This window comes from Petaurus breviceps, unplaced genomic scaffold, assembly GCF_028583685.1.
Source record: "Petaurus breviceps papuanus isolate PSGF00001 unplaced genomic scaffold, PetGlider_PUasm1.0 90977, whole genome shotgun sequence".
Lineage (NCBI taxonomy): Eukaryota > Metazoa > Chordata > Mammalia > Diprotodontia > Petauridae > Petaurus > Petaurus breviceps.
The window spans coordinates 49,853,575-49,868,695 of record NW_027187391.1 but is presented as its reverse complement, the minus strand read 5'-3'; the positions used below and the strand labels follow the sequence as shown (position 1 = coordinate 49,868,695).

Genomic DNA, 15,121 nt, shown 5'->3' with positions numbered 1-15,121 from the left:
TCTCTCTCTCTCTCTCTCTCTCTCTCTCTCTCTCTCTCTCTGAAATACATTTTTAGTACACTCTTATAAGAATTCTAAGTTTGTGCTCATATCCAAAAAGTAGTCACTGGCCATTCCTAAGGCAAGCTTCAGTAGGACGTGGCCACTGAGTACTGTAATATAGAACAGGCATTCTTAAGCAACAACACGAAACAATCAGGTTCAAAATATGTATTGACAAAAAAATTCATAAAACCACATTGACAATTTATGTACATGTGAATCACACAGGTCACACCAATTATGAACTGAGGAGAATTCAAATCAGGAAATATGAACCTTGTTGTGAACAGAAATATCTCCCTGCTGGTGTTGACTGTCTTTCCTAGGTTGGATTTGTTGTTATTCTCTTTCCATTTGCATCCACAGCTCTTTGGGTGATCATTTATTAAATGATTTCTCAAGTGCCTAATGAATTAACTTAGGATGATAAATCAGCCTCTTCTCCACCATCAGAGCTGTTTTGACCGTGCAATTATTTCACATAGGCATAAACAGTGACAACAATTCTCCAGCTTTAGAAGGTACTTAAAGCGCTTATTATCTTATTTTGAAGATCATGTGCCTAGAATATTAGACTGCATTTTTAAGGTGGCTGTTTCATAAACAAATACCGTTTGCATAGCTAAGTGTTTCGCATATTCAACACTAACCATATTAATAGGATCAACTTATCATTTATCTCAGAATCTGACACCTCTAGTTGGAAAATTTACATTGCTAGAGCAATGATTAGGAAAATTCCATTTCTCTTGAAGCTTTTGTTTCTCTAAAAGCTACCCCAGCAAATCACTCTCAAATTATAGGGTTCAGTAAAGTGAGTGAGACAAAAAGGCAGATAGGAACAAAGTTGGCACCGCATATTTTGTATGTAGATTCTGATCAATTCATGTAACTAATCCTTTTGTCATTTAATTCATCCACAACTGTATCTACACAATGTCAACATAAGCAGAAAATTAAATGAAAAATCTCAGTCAATGGGGTGATGTGTGCCTTGTAATCTAAAAAGAAAAATTAAATAAGCATGGGATTATTTACTGATTTTTTTTCAATTTTCCCATGATCATGAGTATATTTTTTGAAATCCCAAAACATGTATATTTCTAAAAATTTTCATACTGAACAAAAACTCACATATTATCCTTCTCTGGAAACTTGCCACTTAGCAGTTTCTTGTGCAAATTATAATGTTATATTTCTAATTTTCATACCACCCCCATATTATAGACAGAGTACTAAACTTGGAGTTAAGAAGATCTGGGTTCATATAGTGCCTTTACCAGTTAGTAGTTGTCTAACTATAGACCAGTCATCTTACCTATGTCCAATTGCCCCATCTGTAAACTGGGTATAATGATACCTATAATACCTATCTCATTTGTTGTGAAGCTCAAATTAGAAGTAGTCCCCTTACATAGATACATAACATATTGTAATGGGAATGCAAATTTTGAAGATCTTCCCTGCCCCTAGGCTAAAGTGCACCTGAAGCCTGGGGTGGGAGGCTTGTTTTTTAGTAGATACTTCTTGATTGGCCAGTGAGTCAATAAGGTTGTTACATTCTCTGAGCCAGGAGAAGGCTACATAAGCCCTGATGTGTAGCTTTGTTTTGGGGGCTCACTTTGAGAAGTGTTCTGTGATTTGATCTGTATTCTGGGAAGCCATTGTCCAGAGCCCCTCCTCCCCCCCCGGCTTTGAAAAACCCAGATGTGGAAACCCAGATGTTGACTGGGTATGGATGTAATGGTTGGACAGTTTGGAAATCTGTCTACTTGATCTGTTTCTGTCTTGATAATTCTGCCTGTATACTTTGAAGTTCGGGGTGCTGACCTTTTTCCCTGAACAAGGTAAACGATATATGTCTGACTGACTAAAGTAAGCTTGTTAACCCATTTTGAGTTGCATTCCTTTAACAAAGCAGATCCAAGAACCTGTGGTGGCAGCAAACCCTGAGGACGCCGGGGTGCTTGCTGCTACACATATGAACATTTTGTGTGTACATAAACATACATACACATGTATGTGTGCCTTCACAATTTTTCTCTCTAGTGTTTCCAAACATGTTATCTACAGAAATGCTTCCCTAACTTAAAACACACAGCTCCATGAACCTGATCATCTGCCATCTTCAGCTTAAATATGTAAGGGTTCTTTGGTCACAAATGTTTGTGTTTCTAGACAAAGGTATGATGCTTTTCTGTAGAAATTAATTGCCTGCCTCTAGTGAGACTATATATTGGAAAGAAGAACTGAGTTCCTGGTTAAGGGAGAAGATTCTGTCATATAGGGAAAGTGTATAACACATTCATTCTTTCACATGATTGATTAGGCATCATTTCCTCTTCTACTTTGATGAATACTTAACTGTACAAAGGGTAAATTTTTGAAATAATATTGTTGCTTACCCATGGGTATTCAAAGTGCAACATTACAAATGGGGAAGTATAAGGGAAAATATTTCAAATAATTCCATGACAGAGGTCTGCATTATTACAACAATAAACAAGTTAAGTAATTTCTCAAGTGTTCAAGGATTTTATGTATCTAGTTGAAATTTGAATATAAAATCCCCTTTTTACCCCCAATAAGAAGTCTGGCTTTATGTATGTATGTATGTATGTAGGAAATCCTAATACAATCATTGAATTTATGGATAACACAAAGTTTAGAGAGATATCATTATTTTTTCGAGACCTTTAGGTCAGAATAGAAAGGTCATAATGGTGGCTTGAAGCAAAAAAGGTGAAATTCAATAGGGATAAATGTAAAATACTAAAAATAGAGCTCAAATAATCAATTTCACAAGTATAAGATGAAGGAGGACTGGATTCATGTAAAGAAAATTCTAATTTTTTAGCTCAATATCATTCAAATAAATGAGTTGGTATAATTTCAGGTGTGAAGAATAGAACTTAATTAAATAGTATGCATTAATAGACTATAGCATATGAAAAAGAAGCAAAAAATTCACATGATAATATTATATATTTAAAAGGAATAGCAAGTTGAATGTAATAAATTTTCAATTTCATATACAATCATGTTTTTAAATTATATTATTTTATAGAAATACTTGTTTTATTCAAAATAAACAAATAATTTAATAGACTATCATTCAGTACCATTACAGCATTCATTATCATTCTATATTGATCTAATAGCTATAGCTCTCCTGAGTTATCTCATTTGATCTTCTTTGTTCATAAAAAGTGTTTATCTTCTGTAAAGCTATCATTCATTTCTTCCCCCCCTGGCAAAACTACGCTGTCCTAGGTTTTCAAATTTCTTCGGGGGAAAGCTAATTACTTTTTAAAAATAATCTTGATGACAGAAATCATAAATACTTTTTGTCTCTGCAGCTGGATTATTAGTCCTAATGACAGAAAAAATAAAATAATTAAATACACTTAAAGGAAAGAATTTAGCCCCTAGTCACCTAGAGAACTTAATCATAAAATTATTTACCAATGATTAAAGTCATGCAGTCATAAAATTAATTACTAAGGAAAAAAGTTACCTAAATGCAGGTGAAGGATGATGTTGCTGATATCTAAGACTATATAATCATCATAAACATTAACCTTAAAAATCACCAAGATAAAGACTATGGACATAAGACTAATCAAACTAATTTATCAAATTATTTTTGGATGAGTAAAAACTAAGAATCCAAGAATTAAAATAGTACCTTTTGCCATACAAAAGTTGAAAGCCCTGACTAGTGTAGTCTCTGTCAAGTTGATATGCTTCTGCCAAGGAAGAGCCCTTTAACTATCCAGGAGTGGAAAATGCCCTTTGTCCTTCATCTAAAATCTAACAAACAAAAAAACCATGCTGAAAAATGTTAACTTACAACTATCTTTATATATGGACAGTAGTTTCTTTATCTAAAGGATATTGCAAATCATACAGAAACTTGAATAGCAAACTTCTTTCTATTCATTTACCAGAGCCTCTGCAGTCTTCACTTCAAGTAATAGAAGCTTATCTGAATGCATTGTCTAATTGAATAAAACATCTGTAAAAATTAGTGTAAATATATGTTGGTTCCTGTACAGTTCCTAATTAATGAATTTCCAAAGATTCACAATGATTATCTCTGAGAAAAATTATGTTTTCAGAAGAGTTATGTTTTCAAGTTCTCATGACCTTCTCTCTACTTCAGCTACACACTATGATGTTAACTTACATTGAACTTTCCACCACTCACAGTTCTATCACTTCCTTCTTTATGAACTGTGAAATTCCTTTATTTGATAATAATCTTTTTATTATTTCATCTTCTAAGTTTTATGACCTTTAATTCTGTTTTTGTCCTTACTGTGATCTCTCCCCCCACTCCTGTCCCACAAGTTATCACTCTTATACTGAAGACATTCTCTTCTATATTTTTCTCTGTTTGTGAACAAACCCAACTTTACACTACCCTCTACCCTTAAATGCCTTGCTGTTCACTGATTGTGTCACATGAATAATTTTCGCCATCTGCTTCCTCAATTATTATTTTCATATTGCTGAACAGATAGGGAAGAAATCACAATACCATGCTTATTAGGTCAACTTTATTTATATTATCTCACCTCATTGGGTTCTCACTGCAGTAAGGCAGAAGCTATTCTAAATATTCCTTTTATCACCACTCACTCCACCAACTCAGCTGAGCACCTCACATTATACTTCACTAAAAAGCTCTTCTGCTAGCCAAGGCAAACCCCTTTACAACAATCACTGATCCCATTACCTCTTAATTTCTCCAGCTATTTGTCCCTACCATCTTCCTGTGCCTTTTTCATCTTAAATATCTCCCTATTGACTATTGTTGCCCTTTCTGTTGTCTATAAGTTTTCTCACTTCTCACCCATCATTAAAAAATCCTAACTCATTCCTATCATCCTTACTAGCTATTGTCTTTTCCTCTCTTCCTCATTGTAGCTAAACTTTTCGAGTCATCTATGCTCTGTCTCCATGGATTTTGGCTTCTGTCCTCATCATTCAGTTGTAGCTGGCCCCACTAAAGATATCAATGATCTCTTAATTGCCAAACGTTTTCTCAATATTGATCCATCTTGACCTGTCTTAAACATTTGTTGATTATCTTCACCACTTTCCCTCCTAAGTTTTTGTGTCACTATCTCCACAAACTAGAAGCTTAGGATAGAGTGACAGGCCTGGAGTCAAGGAGACTCATCTTACTGAGGTCAAATCTGGCTTCAGATAGTTACCATGTTTCCCCGATAATAAGACCTATCCCCAAAATAAGCCCTCCCCTTGCTGTGTAAGATTCCTCTAAAATAAGCCCTCCCCAAAAAATAAGCCCTATTGAGATTGCTGCTGTAGTGAAGGTGATCCCCTGCGCTACATACTACATTACGGTACCCTTTGTATGCACCGTCCCCTCCCCCCCCGGGTGAAACGCACGCCGCGCCGAGCTGCATCCAATCAGAGCTGCAGCAGTGAGCGCGTCATCCTGTTCTTTATTGAATTCATTATTGAATAAAGGTACATTTTTTTGTTCACATTTACCTGTTTATTAAAATTGCTGTCAATGTTCATTAAAATAAGCCCTCCCCTGAAAATAAGCCCTCTGGTGTTTTTCTGTCCAAAAAAATTAATAAGACAGTGTCTTATTATCAGGGAAACACGGTACAAGCCATGTGACTCCGGGCAAATCACTTAACCCTATTGACCTAAATTTCCTCATCTGTAAAATGTGTTGGAGAAAAAATGACAAACTATTCCAGTATCTTTGCAAAGAAAACCACCATTGGTGTCATAAAGAGTCAGAATGAAATGACTGAATAATAGCAAAAACCTTCACAACATCTCTCATATATGTCCCCTTCACTCCACTCATATAGCCACAGCCCTACTTCAAGTCCTCATCATCTGCTGTCTTATCTCTTCTAACTGATCTTTCCTACCCTCATCCATCCTCTACTCATAAGCCAAAGTGATTCTTTTTAAAGTGTAGGTCTAATAATGTCATTTACTTGCTTCATGGACTCCGCTGAATCCTTACATCCTCCAAGATCTTATATAAAATCTTTTTGCCATTTCAGCTATTTCATTTCATGGCTCTTCTCTAACTTCCTGGGCTTCTTATACTTTATTTTACTCCATATACTCTATGATCCAGGGATACTGGTCTCACTGTGGTTCCTTGAGCATGCTAAGCCATCTCCTATATTTGTAACTTTTAACTGGCTGCCCCACAGGCCTGGAATGCTTTTCCAACTTAACTCTGCTTCTCAGTTTTCCTGGCTTTTTTCAAGATTACGCTCAAATTTCAACTTTAGCAGGACTTTCTTGACTGTCTCAGATTAGCTTCCATATATTTGTTTCTTTGTTTGTTTCTTTAATGTACCTATTTATTTGCTGATTGTCTCCTCTATTACAATGTAAAATCTTTAAATTGGGGATTATTTTGCATTCATTTGAAGGCCAGGTAATTATCACAGTGACTGATATACAGTAGGTACTTAATAAATACTTGTTGATTTATTGACTGATTCAAGTCAGAAATGTAAACAAAGATATGAATACTACCTCTCCATGCTGTAGTCAAGAGACTGAGATAGCAGGACCATCACCATATATGGGACCAGTTTATGCGTACTTTAAAGTATCTTTCAGTCTTTAGTAATAAATAGAAAAGGCAATCTCAGTCATGTAAGAAAAGGTTGACTGGAACTTGAGTGCCAGGAATGCAATATATTCAGGAACTACTTTTGATATGATATAAATCTTAGTGCTTCTCTTTTGTCTACAAAATGGAGAAATGAATTGTCACCTACTTCATAAGAGGGTGAGGCAATCAACAATTTTAGGATATGCTGTAACATAAAATGTGAAATAATGAGGAGACATTCATCCTTACAATATGAACAGAGGATCTCAGCAGGCAAAAAAGGAAACAAAGCAATCATGAGTGGAAGGGTCGCATTTCTTCTTCATTTGTTTACTTGATGAAAGTTCAATTTTCAAAATAATATTTAACTTATTCAATATAACTGACGTGGTCAATATAATAGAGAGAGAAGTTATTTTATTGTAAACCATCTTACCCTCTCACAGGAGAAATCTAGGAATATGCATTCCAAACAATCAGATATCCTTCTGAAAGACTAGGCAAAATTATTCAGAGATGACTATAAAGAACAATATCAAACATGCACATAGAATAGGAATCTTAAATGTCTAGAGAAACGTGAGGATATCATTCCATATTTTAGATATACTATCTTATTTTTATTTATTTTATTAATACTTATTTATCAATGTTTTTATTAATTATCATATTTATTTATTTGTATTTATGCTATTATATGTCTTTAGCTAAAGCAATAAAATATATTTCCTTAAAAGTTATTAAAGTAGTTATGGAACTGAGAAGAATGTTACTACAGAGTTAACAAATACATTCACAGGGTAAAGGATTAAGGCAGGGTGGGGAACCTGTAGCCACATATGGCCTTCTAAGTCCCTGGGTGAGGCCTTTTGACTGAGTCTAAGTTTTACAGAACAAATCCTTTTATTAAGGGGATTTGTTCTATGAAGTTTGGGTTTGGTTAAAGATCCACACTTGAGGACCTAGAGGGCCACAAGTGGCCTTGAGGCCACAGGTTCCCCACCCCTAGACTAAGAGATCAGACTGAGCCCTGATTACCTACTTTGAGAAAAGCAGGGTAACAATCTAAAACATGACAGTTCGATACTGCAATTGAAATAGAAAAAAATTGTGACTGAAATTCTGCAACAGTCCCACTTACCGGTACCTTTTTTTTTTTTTATTTCACAGAAAATTTTGGTTCTCATAAAGAAAATTTGATTCTTGAACTGGTCAACTTGTGGGAAGATTCACCCAAAAAAGAAAATTATGTAGATCAGTGAATCAAATCTGTAATCAAATTCTACAGAACTCTCCCCTTACCCAGGCCCCCCAAAATGAACCTTACTAGATGTATTGATGATATAGTAAAGTCACTTCACTTTAACATAATTCAATAGAATTAGCATTCATGTCAGGCAATATGCTAAGTGGGAATATAAAGATGTAAGAGATGGAATGTTTGCTATAGTTAACCAAAAATTTGACTGAAATTTAGAAAGTTTACAGAGAAGAATATAAAATCATTATGGAAATGAATGGAAAACTTTTCTTTTGTTTTGGTTTTTGAAGTGGGCAAGGCAAGGCAATTGGGGTTAATTGATTTGCCCAAGGCCACACAGCTAGTAAGTGTCAAGTATCTGAGGCTAGATTTGAACTCAGGTCCTCCTGACTCCAAAGCCAATGCTCTGTTCACTGCACCACCTAGCTGCTCTCCAGTTGTTTCATTCTGGAAAAACACTCTGGAAATATAAACTGGAGGCAACTTATAGAGTATTTTCAAATGTCAGAGAAATGACATTTTATTTTATCCCAGATCCAACAGAGAACCACTGAAGTTCATTGAGCAAGAGAGTGACATGATCAGACTTCTGCTTTAGTGGAGAAATTTGGTAGCTGTGTAGGGGATGACTTGAAAAGCTAAGAGACTGGAGATGATGTAATTCAATCCAACCAATAGAAAAGCTACCATTTTGTATTATACTTTGAAGTACACAAAACATTTTATATACATAGCATCATTCTTTTTCCAACTAAAGTCATGTTTCTCTATTATAATTTCTGTTCTGCAAAGATAGCTATTTGGAGCTCTGCCCTACTATAAGGAATACTGGGAGATTATCTAGTTCTAAAAACTTGGTGACACTCTCATGGCAATAGTGTGATGACATAAGGAATTAGAAGTGGACCCACATGTACAAAAATATTTATAGCAGCTCTCTTTGTGGTGGCAAAAACTGGAAATTGAGGGGATGTCCATCAAATGGGGAATGGCTGAAAAAGTTTGGGATATGAAGGTAGTGGAATTCTATTGTGCTGAGTGAGGGGAACAGAACCAGGACAACATTGTATACAGTAACAGCCACAGTCTGCAATGACTAATTTTGATAGACTTAGCTGTTCTCAGCAATTCAAGGACCTAAAACATTATCAAGGACTCATGATGGAAAATGCCATCCACATCCAGAGAAAGAACTATGGTGTCTGAGTGCAGAGCGAAGTACACTATTTTCTTGTTTTGTTTTGTTTTATTTTTCCTTTCTCATGGTTTCTTCCATTCATTATAATCCTTCTATACAACATGACTAATATGAAAATATGTTTAACATGAATGTATATGTAAAGCCTATATCAGATTGCAGGCCATATTGGGGAGGGAGGACAATTTAAAACTTACGAAAGCATATGTTTAAAAATAAAAATAAATAAATTAAATTTAAGGAAAAAAAAGAAATGGTGAGGGCCACAAAACTAGAGAATAACTATGTTTAGAGTCAGCCCACTTTGTGTACTAGAGTGATAGATTTACAATGAGAATACTTGGAAACAAATGAGGCCACTGCCATTTAATCCTTGTGTGACTTTGGGCATGTCATTTAACTCTTCTAGGCCTCAGTTTCCTCAAATGTAAAAATGAGGGAGTTGGAATAGATAATCTTAAGGGGCTCTCCCATCTCAAAGTAGGTGATCCTTTCACTTAGGTCTCAAAGGAAAAACAAATACTCCATATCAAGAATGTTCTTAGGGAAAAAAAGTTGATGATAAAAATTTCTAACATTCATATGCAACTTGAATGACACAGTGCTTTAAAATAAATAAGATCACTTGATCTTTACAACAATCCAGTAAGGTAGGTACCAGTATTATACTCAAGTTACAGATGAGGAAACTGAGACCAAGGGACTTCCCCAATGTCACACAAAGCTTATGTATGAGGCAGGGTGCAAACTCAGTTATCCTAAACTCCAATACCAATGTTCCATCACCTAAGTCACATAGCTGTCCCCAAGGGGAAGGAAGTAAGAGATTGACAAGACTGTGTCATGACTGTAAGCATATCATTCAGCACTAGGCACATTCCTATTCTTGCTCAGATGCCCTAAACCACAAGCTGCTGGCAAACAATCAGAAGAAGAGATAAGAGGAGGATTCACAAGTCTCTCAAGGTAAAATCACTCATCAAGGGAAAAATCAGGAAGGCAAAAGACCAGGAAAGAAAGGGAATCCTAGATCAGAGTGACCTTGAAGTCTCTTTGTATCAGAGACCAATAACCAGTTGTCTTGTTTCTATTTAGTTGTTCACCTTTTGTCTACTGATTGATGGAGCCAGTCTCTGAATAGCAGGGATTTGGGGGTTGCTTTGTCCTCATTTCATCATTAAGTGATTAATTATTCACCTTCTACTGTGCAAGTAGAAGCAGAATTTGCTCCTTTCCCAGAGTGCACACAATCAGTACTGCCGCTATCCCTGCTGCTTCTGACACAAGCAAAAGCAGGCAATTTGATAATTTTATCACCCCTGACTTTATCAGATATCACCTGACCTCAAATAAAGTCACAATAAAGATTCTAATTCATCCATTACTTTTCTAGAACTACTTTATTTGTCTCTAGGATAAAATGTAAACTCTTCCCTTCCCCAAAATGGTTGCCTTACTTCATATTATTCCTGGCCATAAAACTTTATATTACACTAACATTTACCAACTTGATGTTTCCAGTGCTTTGAACAGGATGTGTCAAGTGCTATGAAAGCACACCCAAATCACATTTAGTTTTTAGCATTCAGTTCCATAAGTTTTGAATTTTTCTCCTTTCCCTTCCCTCTCCCTCCCCAAGATGGCATGCAATCTGACATGGGCTCTACACTTTCTAATTCTCCACCCTAGTTTTTAGTACTGACCATTCTTCTGTATTCATTTTGTGCATATTGTTTCTCCCAATAGTATGTAAGCTGTTGAGGTCAAATGCAATGTCCATTTTTACCTCTGTGTACCCAGAACATAATGAAGTGTCAGATACATGTTAGTGATTTAATAAATAATTGTTGAAAGGAAAGGCAGTTGGGGTTAAGTGACTTGCCCAAGGTCACATGGCTAGTGTGTCAGGTGTCTGAGGCTGGATTTGAACTCAGCTCCTCCTGACTCCAGGGCCAGTGCTCTATTCACTATGCCACCTAGCCACCCCATGAACTTGATCTTTATTCAGAGAAATTGCCTAATTGAGAAGACCAGGTCTTTGGTAAGAATTTTGCCAAGATTTCTTCTTGGGAACTAGGTGGTATTAAACTAGGGATTATTGCTCTTAAAATAAGCCACCTGACACCTTTACTTTTATGATCTTTTGTGTTGGTGGTTTTGGGGGTTGTTTGTGGGGTTCTTTTTGGAGGGAGGAGGTGGGGCAATTGGGGTTAAGTGACTTGCACAAAGTCACACAGCTATTAAGTGTCAAACATCTGAGGCTAGATTTGAACTTACATTCTTCTGACTCCAGGAGTGGTGTTCTATTCATTGTGCCACCTAGCTATCCCTGTTATGATCTTTTTTTTTTTTTTTTTGCTTTTTGGAGGGGGGAAGGGAGGGCAATTGGGGGTAAGTGCCCAAGTTCATATGGCTATTAAGTGTTAAGTGCCTGAAGCTGCATTTGAACTTAGGTCCTCCTGACTCCAGGGATGGTGCTCTATTCACTGTGCCACTTAGCTGCTCCCTTTACACCCCCCACCCTTGCCATGATCTTTAAAAAGCAAAACAGAGTTATGATTTAACTAGTGTGAGAACTCCTGATGAGAAAGCTCCCTTCAGCCAAAGCAGGTTGGCACTTTCTATATATATTTTGGTCTTAGTGAGCTGCCCAGAGAACTGAGTCAAATTGTGACTTTTCCAGGGTCACCTAGTCTATATGTATCAGAGATAGGATTTGCATCCAGATCTTCTCTCTGAAACTCACTCTATAAGCACCAAACTTTTGTCCCTCTCTTGTTACAAAAATGTGTTAAAATAATCAGTAAAAAACAGTCCATTTAACTGAAGGATTATCATTTTGGGTAGCTTAGATCTAATTTTTGCAAACAGATTGAGGAAATGAGTCTATAATATACTCAGCATTTGCCTTATGGTCTTTTTAAATGCATCCTGATGGGGTTAGTTATTCAGCCTCTGGTGCAATGGATCGTTCAGAACCAGAGGGTTCAGACACAGTCCCTCAATTAAAATCACATTCTAGTACCCTCAGGTAGAAGAAATTTTCAAGAGCGGTTAAAGGAAATTCAGAGAATAAAAACAAATGAAAATCTCTGGCAAAAAAGGTGAGAAAAAAGTCAACAGACATTCTCTGGGGTCTCAGGAGCTCCCAGATAAAGCCTTAAATATCAACATTATACTGTTTTTACCCAAAGGACACGCAACTGGGTCCCAGAGCAATCCACCTGGTGACAAAGTTAACCCCATCTTTGCAGCCCAACTTCTTTTGAGGTTGATCTTTGTCTGAAGTCTCTCCCCACTCCAAACCATTCTCCACTCAGCTGTCAACGTGATCTTTTTAAATTCTAACTCCAACATATTACACTCCCCTCCCCCTTTAAATAAGCTTCTGAGGCTCCCTATTACCTCCAATATTAAATGTAAAATCCTATGTTTGCCTTTTAAAGCCTTTTATAACCTGACCTTTTCCTATCTTTCCAGGTTTCTTATCCTTTATTACCCTCCAATTACTCTGCATTCCACTAGCATCAACCTTGCTTTTCCTCACACAGCACATACTATCTCCCAGCTCCAAGCATTTTCACTGTCATGTCTGAAACATTCTCTCTCCTCACTTATTCCTTCAGCTTTACAGGTTTCCTTCAAGCCTCAGTTCAAGTTCTGCATTCTTCAGGCAGCCTTTCTTAGTCCTCAACTCTTTGTGTTTTCCCTCTCTGATTATCTCCAATTTGTTTTGATATTTCTTATTTGTATATAGTTGTTTGCACATGATCGCTTAGACTCTGATCTTCTGAAGAAACTGTCTTTTACATTTCTTTGTATCCTCAGCTCTTGGGTTCTTAATAAATACTAGTTGATTCACAGATTGATAGATATTGTAGGAATGAGGGAGGTTAATTCATACCTCCTAGGCTATAGTAAGATTAATTAGGACAGTTAAAACTTAAGGCAAATTCTTCCTTCCATCTTTCTTTTCTTTCTTCCTTCTTCCTCCCTACCTTTCTTCCATCCTAGCCTCCCTCCCAAATTCCTTCCTTCCTATCTTCATTCCTTCCTACCTTCATACATTTCTTTCTTCCTTCCTAGCTTATGAACCCTCCTTCCTTCCAACTTTCCTTCCTTCCTGGCAAGTAACACCCCCTCTCATGGACTGTTTACTCACCTGAAAAAGGAAGATAAAAATACTTGTTAAGCCTACCTCATAAAGTTGTTTTGAGCATCAAATGAGATAATTTAGGCAAAAGACTATATAAATGTCAGCCACTATCATTACTTGCCCTCTAATTGAAAGAATTTATCCATTTTAATACTGATAGGCAGAAGCAGCCCCAGGCCATGAGATTACACCTGCTTGATGTCCATAGGGAGAGTAAAAGTCCTTATTTTTCAAAGGAAGGAACCCTAACATTGAATAATTAAGGATCTATGTTTGTGGACAGACTGCCTTCTCTCCTCCAAAACCAGCCCAACTGGGTGGAATTCTCCTCATTACTTACATGCTCATTTTCTACATTATTTGATTTTTTTGAGACTGACCCCTTTATGTCACCCTGGATGAAAACACAACAGTGATCCATGAGCTCCACACAACTACTGATCAGCCCAGATGCTTTGACATGATCAGTTCCTAAACTGGGTCAGTTTGCCCCTGCTTGGGTAGCCTAGTTGACACCCCCCTCCAAGAGCTCACCATGTTGGTGCTAAATATCCAAAGGGTTTTAGCTCTATTGTAGTTTATAATTCTAAAAAATTCAAGTGATTCACAAGCCTCACCTTCCTTAACAGGACAGATTACGATCATGCAATATGATGCCCAGGTGAATTTATTTTTTTTTGTTTTGCTTTTTTTTTGGAGGGGGAAGGCAGGGCAATTGGGGTTAAGTTACTTGCCCAAAGTCACTCGACTAGTAAATGTTAAGCATATGAGGCCAGATTTGAACTCAGGTCCTCTTGATTCCAGGGCCAGTGCTCTATTCACTGAGCCACCTAGCTGCCCCTGAATTTATTTTTAATAGAAAACTTTTGCAAAATTGCTGAAGGGGAATGTGATCAATATGAGTTTGTAATTCAAGTCAATCCAACAAATATTTATTAATCAGAGAAACCACTTATCATGCCATTTTATAAGAATTATTGAACAAAGTTTTATTTAGAAGCAGTAGTCTAAATATGTAATAATAACAATAATGTTATAATATAATATTAATTCAAGAGCACATGCTGATCTGCACTAGTAGATGATTTCAGCATTGAGAGTTTCTTACACCAAAGAAATCAAATGTATTGTAATTTTTTTTTAAGGAGAGCTAGTAGTTGATCTTACCAGGTACCTGTATATGTCAGTGAAGGAAGCATTTGCTTCTGCTTGAAATGACCATCAAGAAATAGAGGTAAATACATCATCATCATCATCACTTTAGAAGGACAAAACATATTTCAGCTGAGGGAAACAATATAAATAAAATCTTGGATTGGAGAGTGAATATGGTCAGACAACTCAAGCACTGTGATAGTAATGGCATTTAAAGATTCCCCTGTATTGGCTTGGTTTTTTAAATTGATTGTGTTAAAACCCAGAGCTTGTTAATCCCACCTATGGGATGGACTTGTTGATGTGAAAAGAGAGTCCTGAACTGGGAGGAGCTGGTGACGTGGATTTGGAGAGACAAGAGAGAGGCGGAAGGACTTTTTGGAAGCAGCACCTCGTGGAGGCAGAGAGAGAGACTGAGAAGGATTGCTGAGGGCTACTTTGAATTGCCCTGGACTTTTGAGACCTGCCCCCTGAGCTGCCAAGGACTGAGGAGACATGGCTGTTTTGCTGGTACTTTGTCTGTCTGTTTTGATGTTGTTTTGCCAGATTTGTCCACTGGTGAAAGACTGTCCTGTTGAAGAAGTCCTGGAACCTGGCTTTTGGTTAAGAAGCCCTGAGACTGTCCTGCAGACAGAGAGTGAATACTGTCCACTGGTGAAGGACAGTGCTGTTGTTGCAGGG

General features: G+C 36.8%; 1 long non-coding RNA gene across 1 annotated transcript in view; it reads left to right on the top strand.

Moving 5' to 3' along the window:
• Positions 1–15,121, top strand: part of LOC138153312 (uncharacterized) — an 833,457-nt gene that overhangs the window by 817,737 nt on the left and 599 nt on the right. The window lies entirely within an intron of this gene.